The sequence below is a fragment of the Simochromis diagramma genome, unplaced genomic scaffold (assembly GCF_900408965.1).
Source record: "Simochromis diagramma unplaced genomic scaffold, fSimDia1.1 OVJJ01000802.1, whole genome shotgun sequence".
Lineage (NCBI taxonomy): Eukaryota > Metazoa > Chordata > Actinopteri > Cichliformes > Cichlidae > Simochromis > Simochromis diagramma.
Window position 1 is genome coordinate 24,664,515 of NW_024387492.1, and position 14,106 is coordinate 24,678,620.

The window sequence follows — 14,106 nt, forward strand, 5'->3', positions numbered from 1 at the left end:
AATAAAAACATAAATAAATATGACAACCCCATCAAAATAGTTAAATCTTAAAAAATGAGAGAAAAAGGAAAAGAGTAAAACACACTCGCACAGACACACACTGTAAATGTGTGCACGGATCCGACACACCCAAACTGCACTGACCACTCGGGGGCAGCAGAGCTCCACAGCACCAGAGGAACTAAATCTGTGCACTTGTTCATTACTGGCTTTGAAACATGTTTGATTTTGATGTATTCGTGCCTGTGTTTTCCTGCTCGGTGGACTCGGACCTTCACAAATGTTTCCTCTGATGTTAGTAACAGTTTTAGTGCAGCAGGCTTCAGATCTGCCGATTAGTGAACTCAGACACATTCCTTCAGGTGGAGATTTGAGTCAGTGACTGCTGTGCGAGTCTGCAGATGTCTGTGACTCACAAAACCGTCAGTTACAGAACAGCGAGCCTAAAACGAGTCCCGACCTGTCCGAGGGCAGAAGAACAGCTCGTGACTCCGGCTGCAGCAGTGTCGAGTGTAACGTCTGAGAGCGCAGGCAGAAAAGTTTTCACCTCCGTTCTGGAGTGCAGTCTGACATGAGGCATGAGATTTGGTCTGATTAAAGTGAAATCCGCAGGCCGAGCTCTGGATCTCGACCCTGACCCACATCCACGCCTGTCACCCTGTCTGTAATCAGTCCAGACTCGACTTCCTGCAGCTGCTGGTTTCCACATTCTTCCACCCCATGATGGCTCTGGGAGATGTTCATTGGCTCCTGGTTCAATCTGATGTTTCAGCGAAATTGCTGAAGGACAGTGCTGATGTGACTAATGGAAGGAGTTGTAGTGATGATGCGAGAGGCAGGGTTTGGGGCCAGCTGCAGGTATGTATGGGCCTGAGAGGAACACCACAGAGAACACAGTTCGAGTCATCGATGTAACAAAGGAGTGAAAGAAAAAGGCAGTGCTACTGGTTGTGACAGGGGCCCAGACTCAAAGCCGTCAACACCATGCGTATCATATATGTTCTTTTTCTAACTTCGCTCGGTGTTTCACTATGGGAATCGCCTCGGCGTGACCAACTACGGAAGCTCCAATGACACCACGTCTGTCTATGACAGACCTGTCGAGCCGTGCTCAGGGCTCCACCCCCTCATACTAACACGGCCGACCAGCTCCTCCTAACTCATTCTCGCTTTCTTCCCGTGAGAAACTACTTTGAGCTCCCTCAGCGCATCCAGGCTAACTTGATTAGCTGCTTAACAGTTCTCAGGCGTCCCGTGTAGGAGTACGTCGCCGAACGCAGTTTTTCCGGTTCCAGTTTGGATCGTGCTGAGTAGGTCCTTTGAAAGAAGTGTACTTAGAGTTGCACTGTGGAACAGCAACCGCGTCAGGCGAGCTGTCCCAGCGGTTCCTGGTTTTAGTTAGCGAGGTAGCCGACATTGTGTGACTCTGGCTAACGCGTTACAGCGAGTTGTTTGTTCAGTGTCCGGCTACCATTAACTTGTTAGCAGGCCACGAACCGCATTAGCTTGTTGGTCGACCTAGGGTTCGGTTAGCATTAAGTTGCTAACGATATTGGCTAGCGGAGTGCAGCTAACGTGTCACGATGAGCTGACTCCCGCGGCGACTAGATCGGATTTAACACCCACTGCTAGTCCTAGCTCCTTACGGGCTAACGTGTCGAGACGAGCCTGGTGTAGCCTAGTCTCACCCCTTTCCGCTAACCATGTCTACGGCTCCTACTCCCTCCAAAAGGTCAGAGTCGAAGGCTAAAGAGGCTGCTTCCCGCCCGTGCCCCGCATCATGCGGTGCCACCATCTCGGGCAGGGACCCTCATCCAATGTGCATCGTCTGTATGGGTGCCAAGCATGCTCAGGCTTCACTGGCGGACCCTCAGGGATGCCCACACTGTGCTTTGATGCCAGAGAAAGTCCTGGAAAGGAGGCTGAGAGTAGCAGTAACGAACAGTCAGGACCCCTGCCTGTCAGCTGCTACTGCTACGAGCGATATCTGGGCGGACATGATGGAAGAAGAGTCCCCGCTCATGCCCCCATCATTCGAGGACGTCCTCGATCAAAACGTGGGCGAGCCGGGTGGCGAGGACGCGGAGGGCGATGCCGACTCCGACCTCCTCGACCTGGAGGACATGGATGAGGAACAGGAGGATGACTCTACCTTTCCTCCCCAGCAGTCCAGGCCACCGAGTGGGGCTGAAGTTGCACCCCCGGTGGACAGCAATTTGTACGAGGTCTGCAAACGGGCTGCTGCCAAGCTAGGCATCCCATGGACAGGCCGCCAAGGATGCCGAAGGGGCAGAACGCGACCTGTATGATGGCAAGAGGCTCCCACCAGCCTTGCCTCCATCGAAAGCAGCTTCTGCCAGCAGTCCCGGCCTGCATGAAAGAAATGAGTCGCTATTGGTCAAGCCCTTTTAAAAGCAAGCTTCTGACCAAGGGCTGCTCTAAGCTTGAGATCCAGGGGATTGGGTGAACTGGGGCTGACCGAATCCCCAGCAGTGGAACCTTCAGTGGCGTATCACCTTCACCCTAACCGCAGGGCAATCTCAGCTTCTTCTAGCATTTCTTTGCCCAACAAGATAGATCGCCTCACGGCATCTATTTATCAAAGGATGTACAAATATGCTGCACAGTCAGTATGCTCGCTTAATGCAGTCACACTGCTATCAGCATATCAGGCAGAAATTCTGGAAGACATGGGTCGTCAGCTTGACTCGGGTTCCCCGAACCCAGCCCTCTGGGATGAAATCTGCGTGGTTAATGATCTCATTCTTCGCTCCTCCAGGGGAGCAGTCCAAGGGTGTGGCCGCGTTATGGGCCTTGCAGTCTCGGGCGAGAGAGCCTTGTGGCTAAACCTGTCAGGCCTAGGTGATGCTCAGAAGGCTGAGGTCATGGATGCAGCCTATGACCCAACCAAGGGTCTCTTTGGCCCAGCCCTGGAGAGAATGAGAGAAACAAGCACCGGCAGAAAGCAGGAGGGAGAAGCATTCAACCTCTGCTTACCCAGAAAACCTAACTCTCAGCCCCAGCAGGTGCCAAGAGCTGGCTTTGCAGCAACAGCAGCAGCTGTGAGAGGGAGACAGAGTGGGGTCAGAATGCAGAGAGGAGCAGGAGGCCAGCAGGGTGCCCTCCAGGCCAAGATAGAGAACCGAAGACCTTGAGGCAAGCATTCCTTTGCAGCAGTTGCTGCAAAGAACAAGCCGTCACACCCCGGAGAGGGGAAAAAGAAGTGGTCAGCCTAGCACACCTGCAGCATTCTGTGTCACCCCTATTTTCTCCCCCAAAGAGAAGGAAGGTGTTAGAAGGGGTAACCAAATCACTCCAAAGTTCAGGGTCTCCGGAAGTTTCCAGTTCACCAGGAGCACCCTCTCAGTCTCCTCCTCCAGTTCAGGGAGGACAGACTTGTGGACAAATGGCGCAGTGTCACCAAACACTCCTAAGCACTCTGTCTGTGTCACCAAGCACTGCCCAGAGTCACCAGACACTTCACTGTGGTTTGGGGGTAACAAAAGAAATAAAACGTGCATTTCTGCAGCCAGGCAGTTTGCCAAGGGCAGAATGTCCCCCCAGTTTCAAAATAAGAACAAAATAAAATCACTGCAATTTGTCTTTGTTCCCAGCGGGGGGAGCTCACGCTCTTCCCGAGGGGGAGAGCCCCAACTCATTCCAGGAGACAGGGGTGACGTCACGCTACCGCGTCTTCAGAGGCCCGCTCGCAGCGCGGCTGGAGCGGTGTCACGCATGCGCAGTTCATCCCTGGGTCTTGTCAACCATTTCCCATGGTTACAGACTACAGTTTGCGGCAAAACCACCGAGATTCGGCGGAGTGTTAGCTTCTGTGGCCAGTGATGATTCAGCGAATGTGCTGGAGGAGGAAATATCCTCCCTGTTGCACAAACAGGCGATCAGAGTGGTTCTGAGCGAAGAAGCTCAGCAGGGTTTTTACTCCCGCTATTTCCTCATCCCGAAAAAGGACGGAACGTCGCTCCGTCCTATTCTGGATCTGCGTGTGTTAAACAAGCATTTGAGAAAGTACATGTTCAGAATGCTCACACAAAAGGCGCTTTGTCGCTCAATTCACACAGGCGATTGGTTTGTTACAATCGACCTATCAGACGCATATTTTCACATCGCCATTTATCCTCCACACAGGAAATATCTCAGGTTCGCTTATCAGAGCGTAGTGTACGAGTTTCAAACTATCCCATTCGGGCTATCCTTAGCTCCAAGGGTGTTCAGCAAATGTGTGGAGGCAGCGCTGTCTCCGTTAAGGAACAGCGGCATCAGAATATTCTCTTACTGTGTGGAGGCAGCGCTGTCTCCGTTAAGGAACAGTGGCATCAGAATATTCTCTTACATAGACGATTATCTAATATGCTCACGATCGCGCAAACAGGCGATCAAAGACTCCAAGGTGGTAGTGAATCACCTCACGGAGCTTGGGTTCACAATCAACCTGGAAAAGAGCCACTTGGAACCCGCACAGTTTACAGAGTATCTAGGGCTCAGAATAGACTCCATCTCTTATCGTATCGCACTTTCAGAGCGGAGGATCGCATCCTTCACTCACTGTCTTTCCCGTTTTCAGCTGGGGAAAGTCGTGCGATTCCGACTCTGTCTCCGCCTCCTCGGCCTCATGGCCTCATGGCCTCGGTGATATCGGTGGTACATTTGGGGCTGCTTATGATGAGAGATTTTCAGCGATCGGTCGCTTCTCTGCAGCTGTGTCCTCGCTGACATCTCAGTCGTGGTGTAAAAATAACGCAGCCGTGTATCGCGGCTCTCCGGCCTTGGAGAAGCCCAACAGCTCTCGCTGCGGGGGTACCTCTCGGGGCAGTATCATCCAGGGTGACGCTGACCACAGATACATCCCTGTCAGGTTGGGGTGCAACTATGATGGGCAGAGCAGTGAATGGCGTTTGGTCACAGAGACTCGCTCTGAATCACATAAATGTGCTGGAGCTCCACGCGGTGCTCCTAGCCTTACGGCATTTTCTGCCGTTTCTCCGGGGTCAACATATTTTAGTGAAAACAGGCAACTCCACTGTAGTTGCTTATATCAACCGCCAGGGCGGCACCCGTTCCTGGCAGCTACACAGGTTAGCCAGGGAAATAATTATGTGGAGCAGTACTCGGCTCCTCTCCCTTCGGGCAACTCATGTGCCAGGAATTCTGAACAGGGGGGCGGACCTCCTGTCCAGAGGAAATTCACTGTTCGGAGAATGGAGGCTTCACCCACAGGTGGTGGAGCAGATTTGGCAGAGATACGGCCGGGCTGCCGTAGATCTCTTCGCCTCGCGAGAAAACACACAGTGCCCTCTGTTTTTCTCCCTGTCAGACGCACATGCACCACTGGGCGTGGATGCGCTGGCCCATCCATGGCCAAAAACTCTGCTGTATGCTTTCCCTCCCCTCAGCCTGATCTCCCCAACACTGATCAGAGTGAGGGATCAGGGGCTGTCACTGATTTTAATAGCTCCACGGTGGCCATCCAAACACTGGATAGCAGAAATCATCCAGCTTCTGGTGGACGAGCCATGGCCGCGCGGGGGGAGATATACCATCCCCATCCAGACCAGGTTGCTCTCTGGGCCTGGCCCGTGAAAGGTGGAATTTGAAGGCAGCAGGCATGCCTCCGAAAGTTATTGAACCCATTCAGAATGCCAGAGCCTCCTCCACTCGTTCCATTTACAGCAGTAAATGGCGTGTTTTTGAAGAGTGGTGCCATGAAAAGCAGATTATCCCTTTTCAGTGTTCAGTGGTGGAGCTGTTGTGTTTTCTTCAAGACTTGCTGGACAAAAGGAAAGCTTTTTCCACCATAGAGGTCTATTTAGCAGCTATTTCAGCCTGCCACGTGGGGTTTGGTGATAAACCTGCCGGGCAGCACCCCCTTGTATGTTGCTTCATGAGAGGGGCGAACGCTCCCAGTTTCTAGACCACTGGTCCCTTTATGGGATCTGTCAGTCATTTTAGACGCCCTCTCCCACCACCCCTTTGAGCCTATTGGGGCAGTGGGGTTGAAGTTTCTCTCTCTTAAAACCACTCTGCTGTTGGCTCTAACCATAGCCAAGCGAGTTAGTGAATTACAGGCTCTGTCTATTCACCCCTCTTGTCTACAGCTGGCCCCGGGACTCACTAAAGCACTCCTGAGGCCTAACCCAGCCTTTGTCCCTAAAGTGTTGGAAACGTCATACAGGTGCTCTACAGTAGAGCTCCTAGCTTTTCACCCCCCTCCATTCTCTTCAGGGAGGGAGCAGAGGCTGAACACTTTGTGCCCTGTCCGGGCCTTGGGGACTTATGTTGACAGAACAGCTGGATTCAGGAAGTCGGATCAGCTGTTTGTTTCCTGGGCCTCCCCTCACAAGGGAAGGACCATATCACGCCAGAGGCTAGCTCATTGGATTGTAGAGATTGTAGAGCTGGATGTTGCACAGTAATCCCTGGCTCAGACAGTGCTGGATTCTGGTGCCTCAGGTTTGACCTGAGATACTGGAGTAGCATTGGAGAGTAGCTTCGGGAGCTGGCGCAATCCGGGAGTGGGCCATATCTCCCATAGTGAAACACCGAGAAGTTAGAAAAAGAACGTTGGGTTACTTAACGTAATCCCTGGTTCTTTGATAACAGAGTGAGGTGTTTCACCAACACTTCCCTCCTTGCTTAGGCACGGAAAGAAATCTGCTTGGAATGAGTTAGGAGGAGCTGGTCGGCCGTGTTAGCATGAGGGGGCGGAGCCCTGAGCACGGCTCGACAGGTCTGTCATAGACAGACGTGGTGTCATTGGAGCTTCCATAGTTGGTCACGCCGAGGCGATTCCCATAGTGAAACACCGAGCGAAGTTAGAAAAAGAACATATATGATACGCATGGCGTTGACGGCTTTGAGTCTGGGCCCCTGTCACAACCAGTAGCACTGCCTTTTTCTTTCACTCCTTTGTTACATCGATGACTCGAACTGTGTTCTCTGTGGTGTTCCTCTCAGGCCCATACATACCTGCAGCTGGCCCCAAACCCTGCCTCTCGCATCATCACTACAACTCCTTCCATTAGTCACATCAGCACTGTCCTTCAGCAATTTCGCTGAAACATCGGATTGAACCAGGAGCCAATGAACATCTCCCAGAGCCATCATGGGGTGGAAGAATGTGGAAACCAGCAGCTGCAGGAAGTCGAGTCTGGACTGATTACAGACAGGGTGACAGGCGTGACATTAGCATCACTGCACGTAGCCCTGTTATTTTAAGGTAATCTATGGCAAGATATCAGGGCAAAAATTCGCCACTTTTCTAACCTGTTTGGTTAAGAAATGGCGTAAAAACTGTGTTTAATTATTCAAAAGGCCATAAAAAACGGCGTTTGTTCCGACAGAATGCTGTTTTTTACGCCACAGACTGGTTCCTTGAACGCCCCATCTGAGTGGCATTCTTTGAACGCCGCTTTTTACATCACTCGGCAGAAAACGGCGTTCAAAGACGGATAAAAACAGCGTTGTTTTGTTTTTGTTTGGTTTTTTTTACAGCGTTCTGTGTCAGCGTTTAAAACGCCTTTTTTCTTGAAATTATGCAGGGCAGTCCTCATGGTGCCCTCATCCAATTACTTTCAACAGATTTCACCCAATCAAAGAAAAGGAAGTGCAGACCATACTAATTCATTACAGATTCACCTTGCTGCTAAGTGATTGCCTATTCGGTACCAATGTTTGTCACAGTATTCACTTGTATTATAATCCCACTATGCATTTTGATATGTTTAAAGCATAATCTAGCAGACAGAATGCTTTTTCTGAAACCTTAACTGTGTCTGTTACGACATCTTGATGCATGCTCAATCATCCAGGTAAGTAAATCTCCAAAAATTGATTCTGTTCATCTGGACATAGCGTTTTGTGGGAGAAACGTTTCGCCACTCATCCAAGTGACTTCTTCAGTCTCAGCTGACTGCAGGTTTCCCCAATCTTATAAACAGTACATTTGCATAATGACTGAAACCAGCCCACTGAAGGAACAATGGGCTGGGAGGTCAGTTACGACAGTTCTGCTCATTTCTGAGCTTTTTTAATATGTTCCTCTTTACTTCTCTTAACTTTTGACTTACATCTTAGCAATTAGATTCTGCCACCATGCACTACCATTTCGTGCTAGTTCTGTTTACTTTTCTCTTCTTTTGTCTCCACTTTTTTCACCCGTATTTGGAGACCCTGCGCATGGCTCCTTTGTTTATGTTAGGGATCAGCTGTTAGCGCTGCGCCCTGCAGCTGCGCTACCGGTGTTCTGGGAATCCATCCTACCTGACAAACCATCCTACCTGTTGTTTCTACGCATGCGCACAACACGAAATTCAGTGGCGAACCATCCTACCTATGTGAATATAAGCTATTAACATACTCTGATGGGTACAATTAAGTGCCAAACCGTCCTACCTCTGTAAATGTAACGTACAAGCATACGTTAACAGCTAAAATTAAGTGGCGAACCATCCTACCTCTGTGAATATGAGCTAGAAGCATAATTTTACAGCTAGAATTCAGTGGCAAATCATCTTACCTTTGTTAATAACAGCTAGACACATACTCTGACGGGTAAAATTACGTGCCAAACCATGCTACCTTTGTGAATGTGACCTACAAGCATACTTTAACGGCTAAAATGAAGTGGCAAACCGTCCTGGCTTTTTAATTATGAGCTACAAGCATACTCTGATGGGCAAAGTTAAGTGGCAAACCGTCATACCTACTTACATTTGTGCTGGAATGACACTGTGACAGCAGAAATGTGCATAAACTACTTACAGTAGGACATTTTGCCAAAGTAGGACGTTTTGTCAGAACACCGGCAGACAGACCCGACATCCCCAGTGAGGGGGAAGAGATGGGGGTGTCGTCGCTCGAGAAGGAGACGTTACAGACCATCTCTCCCTTCTTCTCCTCTTCTTCTTCCGTTAAGTCTGATGTCACTAGCCGTGTCTGGGCCTAAACTCCGCTGCAGGTCCATATATCAAATGATCACTATGGCATTACTGAGAGTTGAAAAACTGTCTAAAGTCTTTCATCTTTAATAAAATGATCAGCGTTCTGCTCTACCAGGTGTAACAATTGAGTTTAACATCCAGGCATCCATGAAAACGGAATTTATGACATCTAACGGAGTTAGAAGTTAGCAGGAAGTTAGCTCGCTAGCTTCTATCTAAATACAATATAGCATGTCCTGACTGCGGGGTTTTGGAAACAAATTAAAACGTACAGCTCTGTTATCACTTCAAACATAAATGAAGACAGAAAACTAAACAGCAGTGACGTTTGTAGGGTTATTGAAGTTTGGCTAGCTGGTATATAATGATGTGCTACATGACCGCTAGCGACACAGCTATGTTAGCATAACATAAACAGTGAAGCTGGAGGATGAACGCTAACACTTTTCCACTCGATAAAAGTTAACGTGAAGGTTCCTGATGGTTAGAGACAAATGCAATTGCATGGCAGGATGCTCTAAACGGACCAAACTTCAGTCAGGAGAACAACTGAGATAATCCATCCACAATACAAGGTTAGTCATTAATATACTGCAACAACATGGGAATAGAGCAGCTGCCAGAGAATTCAACATTAATGAATCAATGGTACAGAAGTGGAGGAAGCAAGAAGAATGAGTTTAATAAAGTTTGATTTATCTGACTGCTTTGTTTCGCTTAATGTGCCTTATAATCTCGTGCACCTTATGGTCCGAAAAATACGTACTGCACACTGCAGTTTAATGTTGCAAAGCACCTCTTTTTAACTTCAGTGGATATTATACATGGCTCAGGATATGTCAGCCCATTTCTACTGGAAATGCCTTTTGGTTAAACTTTCAGCAAGGAATTTGCATTTGCACTGTTACATTTTTATAAAGCTTTAATGTACATAAAAACCAGCTTCTTGTTTAAGTGAAAATAAATGGAAGGTTATCTTTTTGCGCTAGTAAAATTGTGGAGTTGTATTTTGTCTCGCATCAATTATATCGTCAGTTATGTTGTTATCGCAAATTTTCAAATATATATCGTGATAAATATTTTTGGCCATATCGCCCTGCTCTACCATCCACAATATGAAGTTAGTCATTCATATACTGCTGCGTGGGCTGGGCTGTAGTTACATCCTAAGGTTTTAAAAACTGAGCTTAAATAAATGATTAGCGCTAATAAAAGCCGAGGGAGGTCAACACTGATCACTGACTGTTTTAGGAGCTTTTTGAGATTAAATAGAAGAAAATACATAACATTAAACATGTTAACAACACAAAAGCCATATTAAACGCAGACTAATTTAGGCCCGGAAGTAGGATTTGTCACGTCATCACTTAACGACCGGATAACCATTTGAAATGTGAGATCGCTCCCTTGTAAGATTGAGAAGCTAATGATGCTAACCCGGTCACAGTAGCAGTACCCCAGCACTGCCCGGTACTTCCTCTGTGAGTAGGCTGCCCGGCTTCCAGCTGCTGCGGGCAGACAGGACAAGAGACAGAGGTGAGAGGAAAGGAGGGGGACTGGCAGTGTTTATTAAACGACAAATGGGGTATCCCTGGGCACATCGCTGTGAACGCATACATTACATACAACTGCAACGCATACATTGAGCTGTTAGCCATTAGCATGCGTGGATGCAGCCTGTGACTCTCTCTATTCTGGTCAGCAGACTGCAAACGCAATCTCCAAGAGCCCTTCTTCTAATACCAGGGGAATTTAATCATGTCTCACTGGACTCCACACTGCCCACCTTCACCCAGTATGTGACCTGCGCCACCATAGACAATAAAACATTGTACATGCCAATGCAAAAGTGGCATACATTACCCATGCCCCGGGAAGATCTGATCACAATCTGGTGCACCTTGACCCTGTGTACAGCCCTTAGTGCGCAGGGAGTCACCAATCACCCACACAGTGCAGAGATGGCCGGAGGAGAGCATGATAAAGCAAATAAATAACAGAATGATTTTTTCTGAAATAAGTGGAGACCTTAACTTTTATCAAAGTACTGTTTTGTATTCGGAGCCATTTGTCATTCTTTTCCCATCCAAGGCAGAGAGCATTAGGCGGCTAAGCACTGCAGTGAAAAGGCACTACAGCGTAGTTGTTCCCCCTTTGTCCTCCTGTTTCCACTCCCTCTCCCCTCCAGAGAGGAGTTAAACAGTTTGATGGCATGTGGGACAAAGGAGTTTTGAAGTCTGTTGGTTCTTGACTTTGTGAGAAGCAATCTGTCACTGAACAGACTCCTGTGGTTGTTTATGGCCGTGTGCAGAGGATGCCCAGCATTGTCCATAATGTCCAGCAGTTTCTTTAGTGTCCTTTTCTCTGCCACTGTCACCAGAGTGTCCAGCTTCATGCCGACCACAGCAGTAGTAGTTTTTCTTAATAAATTTGATTTGTAAAATTGATCTGCATCACCTCTGCTTGCTAATAACGAGCCTGTGGGACAGTGTCTAGACACAAGCCTTGTTAATGGAGTTTTTTGCAGATTGATCAACCTCTGCCCACATTTCCTTCGGAGCAACTCTGCTTCACTAAGATGCTGTTTTAATATCGAATCATGTAATCAGCCTTTTCTCGCCCCATACCAACTGTTTTGAAACATATTACTGCCATCAAATTCAAAAGGAGTTATTTTTAACGACATAGTCTAGGTTTAAACATATGACATATTTTCTTTGTTACACTGTGAATAAATAATGGCTTTGAGATACGCAAATCACTGCTTTCTTCTGTCTCTCTCTCTTTTTTTCTTACATTTTACACGGGAGTCTGGTATTTTCAGAACTGGGTTTGTACAATCTGTCTAGGGAAAAGTAATCTGCTCTCTAATGTTAACACTTTTTTTTTCAGCTGTGCACTGTCACCACTGTCACACTGTTGCACTGTACTGAGCCAATTCAAGACCTACTATACTGTTTTTTTTTTCAGTTAACTCTTTACTGTAAATGTTTTATAGTTGTGTTTATCAATATCAACTGCTGTAACATTTACATATACATGTATACGTGTGTGTGTGTGCGTGTGTGCGCGTGTGTGTCTGTGTACGAGTGTGCAGTGGCGGTCCTAGACTGTTTGGTGCCCTGGGCGAACACGCCCTCTGGCAGACGCCAACAGAATAAATAAATAAACTGATCCACAAGGCCAGTAATGTTGTGGATTGGAGTTGGACTCCATTAGGGGTGTGTCTGAGAGGCAGATGTTGTCCAAGATAAGGACAGTCGTGGATAATAACTCCCACCCACTCCATGACGTACCGGCTAGTCACAGGAGCATGTTCAGCGAGAGACTGACATTACCAAAAAGCACCACTGAACGACACAGGAAATCATTCCTGCCCGTCGCCATCTCCCTGTACAATTCCTCCATCTAATACACTGTAAACACTGCAATAGTCACACCCTTTTTACACATGCTCTTTTATACTCTGGAATATTCTTGTTAATTTTCTTGATATTTATTTATAATCATTTCTGCTAATCCTTGATATTTATACTTGAGTGATCTGTATATATTAGTGCTATTTCTTAAATGTGTAAAATCTGTAACATAATGTATTGTTTGGAGTTTAGTCTGTTGCTGTTTTTAGAATTTCTTCTTGGACCAAATGTAACCCACATAATTTCCTTAGGGATTAATAAAGTATTCTTAATATGATTCTGATTGTTTCAGGCCTGCAATTGTTCAATGACACATCTGCTTACCTGTATCTTTTCCTCATTTCTCCTCTTCTTTTCTGTCGACAGGGCCCCCTCCCCTGTCGACAGGTTGTGTGTGAGACTTTAAATCCATCCATTCATCTTCTTCTGCTTTATCTGGGGCCGGGTCGTGGGGGCAGCAGCCTAAGCAGAGAAGCCCAGACCTCCCTCTCCCCAGCCACCTCCTCTAGCTTATCCAGGGGAACACCAAGGCGTTCCCAGGCCAGCCGAGAGATATAATCTCTCCAGCGTGTCCTGGATCTGCCCCGGGGCCTCCTCCCTGTGGGACATGCCAGGAACACCTCACCCAGGAGGCATCCTTGTCAGATTCCCGAACCACCTCAGCTGGCTCCTTTCAACGTAGAGGGCTCTACTCTGAGCCCCCGAATGGCTGAACTTCTCACCTTATCTCTAAGGGAGATAAGGTGAGAAGCCACCCTTCGGAGGAAGCTCATTTCCGCCGCTTGTATCCGCGATCTCGTTCTTTTGGTCACTACCCACATCTCGTGGCCATAGGTGAGGGTAGGGACGTAGATCGACCGGTAAATTGAGAACTTCGCTTTTACACTCAGCTCCCTCTTTACCACGACGGACCGGTGCAGCGTCTGCATCACTGTGGCCGCAGCACCAATCCATCTGTCGATCTCCGGCTCCCTTCTCCCATCACTCACGAACAAGACCCCGAAATACTTGAACTCCTCCACTTGGGGCAGGAACTCATCCCCGGCCTGGGGTGGGCACTCCACCCTTTTCCGGCTGAGAACCATGGCCTCAGATTTGGAGGTGCTGATCCTCATTCCCGCTGTTTCACACTCAGCTGCAAGCCATTCCAGTGCGAGCTGGAGGCCTTCACCCTGTTGAAGCCAACAGAACCACATCTTCCGCGAAAAGCAGAGATGAGATTCTAAGGCCACATAAGTGAAAGCCCTCCGCCACTTGGCTGCGCCTAGAAATCCTGTCCATAAAAATTATGATTAGAATTGGTGACAAAGGGCTGCCCTTTCCCACCCACCGGGAACGAGTCCGACTTATTGCCGGCAATGCGAACCAAGCTCTTGCAACGATTGTATAGGGATCAAATGGCCCGTAGCAATGGGTCCAGACCCCCCATACTCCCACAGCACCTCCCACAGGACACCCCGAGGGACACGGTTGAATGCCAAAACAAGTCCACAAAACACATGTAGACTGGTTGGGAAAACTCCCATGCACCCTCAAGTATCCTTGAGAGGATAAACAGCTGGTCCAGTGTTCTGCAAACACGACGAAAACTGCATTGTTCCTCCTGTATCTGAGGTTCAATTAGCGGACGAACTCTGCTTTCCAGCACCCTGGCATAGACTTTCCCAGGGAGGCTGAGAAGTGTGATCCCCCTGTAGTTCGAACACAACCTCTGGTCCCCCTTCTTAAAA

At 48.2% G+C, this 14,106-nt stretch overlaps 1 pseudogene; it reads left to right on the top strand.

Annotated features, from left to right (window-relative positions):
* The first annotated feature begins 3,589 nt into the window (after positions 1-3,589).
* On the top strand, positions 3,590-5,665 carry LOC120724619 (annotated as a pseudogene).
* Positions 5,666-14,106: the final 8,441 nt, after the last annotated feature.